We start from the raw sequence: 9,059 nt of genomic DNA, 5'->3' as shown, positions 1-9,059 counted from the left end.
TGTCTTAGTCATATCCCCTCCAGCACCCACCATGACCTCTGGCACTAAGTAGGGGCTCAATAAGTCAATCATTGGGTTGATGTACCAGTGACATTGAGGGAAGACCAGGCCTGCCAACCTCCAAGATCCTGCCCACTCAGAGAGTCTGTGAGTCTGTATTTCTGCTCGACAGTTAGTCATGGAGGAAGTTGCCAAAGCAGATGATGAGATTTCTGTTTGAGGTTGCCCAGGTCTGCCTGGCCTTTGCAATTTGTAATCAGGTCATTAGAAAGAGAAACTGAACTGAGAGAAAAACGCAGTTTGGATGAGGCAAGAGTTGCAAAATAATGAGTTATGTAATGGTGATGGTCGCCTTTGGTAGCATCTTTGGCCCTGCCCAGATGATACAAGACTTTGTATGTATACCCTTGAGCTTGGCCAAGAGGATAATTGTCAAAACCATGGCTTGAGTGTTCAACAGCCTCTTTTCCCGTAAGGTGTTGCCTTTTGAGGTCAGACTGAAATCCTGTACCTGCAGTAATTTCCTCCTTAGGACTGGATATACATGAAAAGATTGGAGAGATATATATGTTACCTTGTTTGTATACCATGTAAATGGTATAACCCTTGCACTCTTTGGCCATTAACAGCCAACTGTCAATTAGTTTATTGTGTATTAGATCAAACTGTATTGCCCAGGCCAGTTACTCAAGAACTGTGAACTGTGAACCTCTCAGCCTAGAAGGATAATGTGACCTTCAATTTGCACACCATCCATTGTCCTTTTCAAACTAAGAGCCTCTCTGAGCTAGATAGTCCAGGGATTTTTTTTTTTTTAACTTTTACTTTAGGTTCAGGGGTACATATACAGATTTGTTACATAGGCAAATTCATGTCCTGAAGGTTTTTTGTATAGACTATTTGGTGACCCAGGTACTAAACCTAGTACCCATTAGTTGTTTTTTCTGCTCCTCTCCCTCCTCTCGCCCCCACCCTCAGTTAGTTCCCAGTGTGTGTTGTTCCCCGACATGTGCCCATGTGTTCTCATCATTTAGCTCCCACTTATAAGTAAGAACATGCAGTGTTTGGTTTTCTGTTCCTGTGTTAGTATGCTGAGGATAATGGCTTCCAACTCCATCCATGTTTCTGCAAAGAACATGCTCTCCTTCTGTTATATGGCTGCATAGCATTCCATGGTGTGTATGTACCATATTTTCTTTATCCAGTCTATCCTTGATGGCCATTTAAGTTGATTCCATGTCTTGGCTATTGTGAATAGTGCTACAATAAACATAACGTGTGCATGTGTCTTTATGATGGAATGATTTCTATTTCTTTGGGTATATACCCAGTAGTGGAATTGCTGGGTCAAAGGGTATTTCTGTCTTTAGGCCTTTGAGAAATCCCCACACTGCTTTCCACAATGGCTGAACTAATTTACACTCCCACCAATGGCATATAAGCATTCCCTTTTCTCCACAATCTTGCCAGCATCAGTTATTTTTTATTTTTTGTTAATAGCCATCTTGACTGGTGTGAGATAGTATCTCATTGTAGTTTTGATGTGCATTTCTCTAATGATTAGTGACATTAAGCTTTTTTCATATGCTTGTTTGTCACATGTATGTCTTCTTTTGAGAAGTGTCTTTTTATGTCCTTTGCCAAATTTTTAATGGTGTTGTTTTTTCTCGTAAATTTGTTAAAATTTCTTATGGATTCTGGATATTAGACCTTTGTCAGATGCATAGTTTCCAAATATTTTCTCCCATTCTGTAGGCTGTCTGTTCCCTTTGGTGATAGTTCCTTTTGCTGTGCAGAAGCTCATTAGTATAATTAGATTCCATTCGTCAATTTTTGCTTTTGTCGAGATTGCTTTTGGCATCTTTGTCATGAAATCTTTGCCAGTTCCTAAGCACAGAATAGTATTGCCTAGTTTGTCTTTCAGGGGTTTTATAGTATTGCGTTTTACATTTAAGTCTTCAGTCCATCTTGAGTTGATTTTTGTATATAGTATAAGGAAGGGATCCAGTTTCAATCTTCTGCAAATGGCTAGCCAGTTATTCCAGCACCTTTATTGAACAGAACTCCTTTCCCTGTTGCTTGTTTTCGTCAACTTTATCAAAGATCAGATGACTGTAGATGAACGGCTTTATTTCTGAGCTCCCTATTCTGTTCCATTGGCCTATGTGTCTGTTTTCATACCATGCTGTTTTGGTTACTGTAGCCCTGTAGTATAGTTTGAAGTTGGGTAGTGTGTTACCTCCTGCTTTGTTCTTTTTACTTAGGATTGCTTTGGCAATTCAGACTCTTTTTTTGGTTCCATACTAATTTTAAAATAGTTTTTTCTAGTTCTGTGAAGAACGTTATTGGTAGTTTGATAGGAATAGCATTGAATCTGTAAATTGCTTTGGGCAGTATGTCCATTTTAATGATGTTGATTCTTTCTATCTATGAGTATGGAATGTTTTTCTATTTGTTTGTGTCATCTCTGATTTCTTTGAGCAGTGTTTTATAGTTCTCATTGTAGAAATCATTCACCTCACTGGTTAGCTGTATTCTTAGGTATTTTATTCTTTTTGCAGCAATTGTTAATGGGATTGTGTTCTGATTTGGCTCTCAGCTTGACTGTTGTTGGTGTATAGGAATGCTAGTAACGTTTGTACATCGATTTTGTATCCTGAAATTTTGATGAAGTTGCTTATCAGCTCACGGAGTGTTTGGGCAGAGACTATGGGGTTTTCTAGCTGTAGGATCATGTCATCTGCAAACAGAGATAGACTTCCTCTCTTTCTATTTGGATGCCCTTTATTTCTTCTCTTGCTTGATTGCCCTGACCAGAGCCTCCAATACTATGTTGAATAGGAGTGGTGTTAGAGGGCATCGTTGTCTTGCTCCAGTTTTCAAGGGGAATGCTTCCAGCTTTTGCCCATTCAGTGATGTGCTGGCTGTGAGTTTGTCACAGATGGCTCTTATTATTTTGAGGTATGTTTCTTCAGTACCTAGTTTGTTGAGAGTTTTTAACATGAAGGGATGTTGAATTTTATTGAAAACTTTTTTTCATCTATTGAGATGGTCACATGGGTTTTGTCTTTAGTTCTGTCTATGTGATCCATTGCATTTATTGATATGCGTATGTTGAACAAGCCTTGCGTCCCAGGGATAAAGCCTAGTTGATTGTGGCAGATTAGCTTTTTGATGGCTGCTGGATAAGGTTTGCTAGTATTTTGTTGAGGGCTTTTGCATCAATGTTCATCAAGGATATTGGCCTGAAGTGGTTATTTTTGTTTGTTTGTTTGTTTTGTTTTGTTTTTCGTGTTGTGTCTTTGATAGGTTTTGGTATCAGGATGATGCTGGCTTCATAGAACGAGTTGGGGAGGAGTCGCTCCCCCTCAATTTTTGGGAAGAGTTTCAGTAGAAATGGAACCAGCTCTTCTTTGTACATCTGGTAGAATTTGGTTGTGAATCCATCTGGTCCTGGGCCTTTTTTGGTTTGTAGTAGGCTGGGGATTTTTATCCCAGATTTATAAATACAGAAACTGAGTCTCAGAGAGAAGTGACTTGCCCAAAGTTGCAGTTCATGAAGATAAAAAGAAGTGGCCAGACATCCAATCTTTGTACCCCAGTGCTCCTCTCCACTCCGCACCTCTTGGGCCTGCTCTTCTGGGGGAAACACAAGGACCTGAGGTGAAGCTGGAGAGTGGAGGGGACGGTGGGGAGGGTTGAGGAGAGCAGGCTGGTGAGCTGTGCTTTGGGGCCTCTTAGCCCATGGGGATACATGAAGGATGAGGGGAAAGGGTTGGAGCATAGAAATGGAGTTTGGGGAACAGGTAACAGGAGAAGCTGGCTGACCTTTCGCAACACAACTTTCAGGCCAGTCCTGACTAAGATGCTCTGGGCCGACGCCAGCTGAGCGTGAGCTCCCACAGAGAAAAGAGGTTTGCACATCCTCTCCACATGGGTGCCCATGAGCCGGGACCCTGCTAAGCACAAACTCAGGGTTCCTGCCCTGAGCAGCTACTGGCTGAGTGATCAAAGCAAGTCAAGAGCCTTGAAAAGTTGAAAGTGGCTGCTCAGCCAGCAGCCAGTCCAGATCCTATCTATAACTCCAGTCCTCCCCAGACCCCTCCTTCCCCGACAAGAGTCCAGGCCAGCCTCAAACAGAAACTATGGAGATGAATCAAAGACAGAGCCAAGCCATCTTTGCCTGTGAATTCTAGTGTATCCATCATAATTGGGTTTATTTTACCCAGTAAAGAGAGGGCTTTCAACTCACCTGGGGGGGCCTCTGACCTTCTTATAACAACACAACGAAAGTGAACCACAGACATTCGCTCCCTTAATTAACAGCGTTGCTCTTTTGACTGGGTCTTGAACTGTTAGCACTGGTCTCCCACATTCTTTAGTTAGTTAAGGGCTGCCACCATCATGACGTGGAATAGTAGGACTGGGAGAATCTACTGGATCAGTACCTGGTGCAGAACAAAGCCCTTCCATGGAACATAAGAGGTACAAATATTACATTCACAGCCATGTTTGTTCATTCAAAGAGAATCTAGTGAGCACTTTCTGTGTGCCAGACACTGTCGCCAGTGCTGGAGAAAATAGACAAGATCCCTGTTATCATGAAGCTCATATGCTAATGGTGGAGACACAAAGAAGCCAAAGAAATAAATAAACACACTAGACCATGTCAGAGAGTGACAAGTGCCATGAAGAACCTGAAAATGAGACATGGTGTTGTAGGAGATGCCTTACATAGGGAGGTCCTGGAGGCAGAGTACCTGGAGGTCTGAGATCAGAGCTTTTATGCAAACAGAGCAGGTGCAGAAGTTGTGTTTGAGGAACAGCCAGAAGGCCAGTTGGCCTGCAAGGCATGAGCCAGGGAATGGTGGTACAAGATAAGCTTGGAAATTGTTTATGCTCTATCTCTCGCACCGACTTGGCCTTTGATCTCAACTAAAATGCTGCTTTACTTCCTACTGTATTGGTGTTTGCAACCAATGCATGATGTGTCACGTACTTTCTACTCAGAGAAAAGTCCTCTACCAGTGTTGATGAGGGTGAAAAGATCATTCCTCCTCCAGGAAGTCTCTTTGGAAACTTGGTGGCAGAAGACAGGAGAGCTAAGAGCGGGTCCCATCTTGTATGATCTAAGGTTCCCCCTGGATGTGAAGCCATGATCCCCTGCGGCTATCACAGCATAGGGATGTGGGGAGATCCTGGCTCCATATATAGTTGGCAGGAGGCGAGTCTCCTTTAAGGTGTTCAAATGTAGCACACACACACACAAAAACACACACACACACGCACTCTCTCTCTCTCACCTGCTGTCTTGCTTGATGCTCCATCTCTTCTACTGCCGTCCTGAGAACCAAGACAGCTCCATGTACAAGTAACTCAAAACCCTGACACTCCCTCACACTGCCCAAAGCAAGACACTGTCAAAATAAGTCACAGATGTCACCGTTCCTTGCCACTCAGTTTTCTTGGCTCAGATTTAAAGCATTAGATCAGCTCATCTTCATCTCTCATTCCCCAGCCCCAGCTCTTCCCTGCTGAGTTATCTTCAATATTCCCATGGGTGGATTTCTTTTTCCTCCTTCTTCTCTAAGAATCTCTAAGTTTATTTTCTCTCTTACTCTCACCCCCCTTCTCATCCTGCCTCACCCCGGTCCCTCTTTCTAAGCCCCCTTCTCTGCCACCCTATTCTAGACAAGATCTTACAAAAATACCTTTCTTCCATAATACCTTCTCTACTTCCACGAGAATTCCCCCAGATTCCTTTCCTTTGTATCGAAAGGGTCGACTACTGGCATTTATAATTTTAACCATCGGAAGGACTTGGAATGAGAAGTATGAGTACTCCCGACTCTTTTCCACACCTGATTCCCAATCTCCAGTTTTCTTGAATACTGACTCTATAGTGGGTGGAGAGTAAGGGAAAAGAAGGAGAGATGGAAAAACAATAAATGAAAGGGTTTTTTAGTGATAAAAGCGATGAGGAGATAAGGTAGCTGTGTTCTGAACATCAGGGCTGGAGAGGCTGATGCTCATGACGGACAGGGGAGGAGAGGTGCAGTGCTAGCTAACAACCCGGACACAGCACCAAGCAGGTTGTAGTTACATGCTAAAGTATGTGCTGTGCCATCTAAGTGCAGTAGAGATCAGCCATCGGCTGGAGTTTGCCCCGAAGGAGGTGGCATTCAGGTCACACACTGCAGAGTCATCCACCTGACTTTGTAGGTTGGAATCTTATTTTATCAACTGCTTGCCTGAAATAAACATGCCCCACCTGAAATTTAAATGCAGCTTGATCTTTTCTTTGGAAGAGTGTGATGCTTAGGACAGGAATGTGTTGCCATGGGATGCTGCTATATTTTGTCCCCACTCCTATCTGAGCCTTTCGCCACTTTGAAGGTGCCCTCTTTCTCCAGGATAAACATCTTCAATAGCGGGGACTTTCCAACAGAGTGGACGAGGTGAATTTTTTTAACTGTCTGGAATTCGATGCTATGTGAGATTTCTAACTCTGTGGAATTGCGCTCACATTCATGTTAGAATATTATGTCTATCACGCGTTCTTATCAGCACATTTTTGTAGCCAGAGATATGTGCAACCCAAATGTCATGAGCCCACTACACCTAAGAGTTGATACTTACGAATTCCCTGAGAACTTAAAAGGGGCCTGAATGTAGTAGCTTGCTTGGTGATAGATAGCAGCCTACTCACCCTGTCTCTTGAGAAATAACTTCACTTCTCTCCCCCTTACCCTAATTCCCTAAAACACCCCTATCTTCCAATGGATAAAGTACAGACAAATATCTGGTTACCTTTATTGTAAACATCTATAGTTCACCCGAGAGCCTAGATGAAGCACCTTACACAGCATGCCAACTGTTGGCCCATGTATTTAGTCTATGTTTAATACCCTTTTACTTGGGTTTCTCGCCCTGTAAATTGGAATTAGACTAAAATCTGGTGTCTTGAGTTTCACAGCATATTAGTACAGTATGATTTTAGCCTGTCTACTCCTCTTACATCTGATAACAGTAAAGAAGGTAAATTCATTCATTCATATATTCCTTTATTCATTCATTCATGTAAATGTATTGAGCATGCATTATGTGCTAGGCACTGTTCTTGGTATGGTCCACAGCTCTGAACATAACAGGCAAAAGTTCTTGCCCACATGGAAGTTACACTCTAGGAGGGAAGATAAAGCAAGACAAAAATATGCAGTGTGTTAGACAGAGATATGTGCTAGGGAGTAGTGGAGTAGTGGGGTGCAGTTTTAAACAGGGTACTCAGGGAAAGCCTCATTGAGTAGGTACTTTTCTGTTTTCTTTTTTTTTCTTTTTTTTTGAGATGGAGCCGCCCTCGGTTGCCCAGGCTGGAGTGCAGTGGCGCCATCTCCACTCACTGCAACCTCTGCCTCCCAGATTCAAGCAATTCTCCTGCCTCAGCCTCCTGAGTAGCTGGGATTACAGGTGCACGCCACCACACCCAGCTAGTTTTTTGTACTTTTAGTAGAAACGGGGTTTCACCATGTTAGTAAGGCTGGTCTCGAACTCCTGACCTCATGATCCACCCGCCTCAGCCCCCCAAAGGGCTGGGATTACAGGTGTGAGTCACCGCACTGGGCCACAGTTACCTTTTTTAAGGATTTTTATTTTTTTTCTCAACCAGTGTTACCATGGTATAATTTATCTTCTGTAAAATTCCCACATTTTAAGTGTACAGATGAGTGGCTTTTGACTAAGGTATACATCCACTACCCTAATCAAGCTATAGAAAGTTTCCATTTCCTTGAAACGTCCTCTTTCTCTTTCATAGTTAGTCTCCTACTCCCACTCGAGCTACCACAGATATTATTTACATCATAATAGGTTAGTTCTTCCTGTCCTAGAATTTAATATAAATGCAACTATGCATGTTAAGTCTTTTGAATGTGGCTTCCTTTGCTTAGTTTAAGCCATGTTACCACATTTATCAGTCATTTTTTTAATTACTGAGTCTATTGTGTGAATGCTTTATAATTTGTTTACTCAGTTACATATTGTTTCTAATACTCTTCATTCTTTGTTTGGTTTCTTCCGGGTACTATTCTCTTTATACTGAAGAGCATCCTTTAGCATTGTCTGTAGTTCAGATCTGCTTATGATGAATCTTCTCAGATTTTGCTTATCTGAAAATGTCTTCATTTCACCTTTGATTTTGAAGCCTATTTTTATTCAATTTGTATAGAATTCTGTGTGAAAAGGATTTTTACTTCAATACTCCTTGTCTTCTAGCCTCCACTGTTTCTGATGAGAATTAGTAGTAATTCTTAACTTTGTTCCCCTGTATGTGTCTTTTTCTTTGGCTGCTTTTAATATTCTACCTTTATCTTTAGTGTTCAGTCATTTGACTGATGTCTTACGTGGGGCTTCCTTTATCTTCATCCTGCTTAGGCTTCGTGGATTTTTAAGTCATTTTTAAAAATTTTGGGAAGCTCTTGGCCACTATTTCTTCAGATATTTTTTTCTGCTCTCTTTCTCTCTCTCTCTCTCTTCTCCTTCTGGGACACCAAACACACGTAAGTTAGACTGTCTGATATTTTTCCACAAGTCTTTGACCCTTTGTTCATTTTTCCTTAATATTTTTTATTTCTATTCCTCAGATTTGATATTTTCTACTGTTATGTCTCCAACTTCACTTTTTCTTCTGTCATCTCCACCCTGCTATCAAGCTCCTCCGGTGAGTGATTCATTTCAGGAATTACATACTTCTAGAATTTCCATTTGTTTCTTTTCATGGTTCCCATTTATCTACTAAAAATTCCTCATTTACTCACCACTTAGGACCATTTTTCTCTAATTAATTAATATATATTTTGACTATTTTGACTATATATTGTAAAATATATATGTTTTAATGTTTTTATTTTCTAAATCCAACATTTGGTCCACGTTAGAATGGTTCCTTTGCTTTTATTTTTTTACTATGGATTACATTCTTCTTGTATGGTTTTTGTTGGTTTTTATGTCTAGTGATTCATCTTTGAATACTGGGCATTGTGAATGTTACATTGTAGAGGCTC

The sequence above is a fragment of the Macaca thibetana genome, chromosome 4 (assembly GCF_024542745.1).
Source record: "Macaca thibetana thibetana isolate TM-01 chromosome 4, ASM2454274v1, whole genome shotgun sequence".
Lineage (NCBI taxonomy): Eukaryota > Metazoa > Chordata > Mammalia > Primates > Cercopithecidae > Macaca > Macaca thibetana.
The sequence above is the reverse complement of the archived record's forward strand: the minus strand, read 5'-3'. Positions refer to the sequence as shown.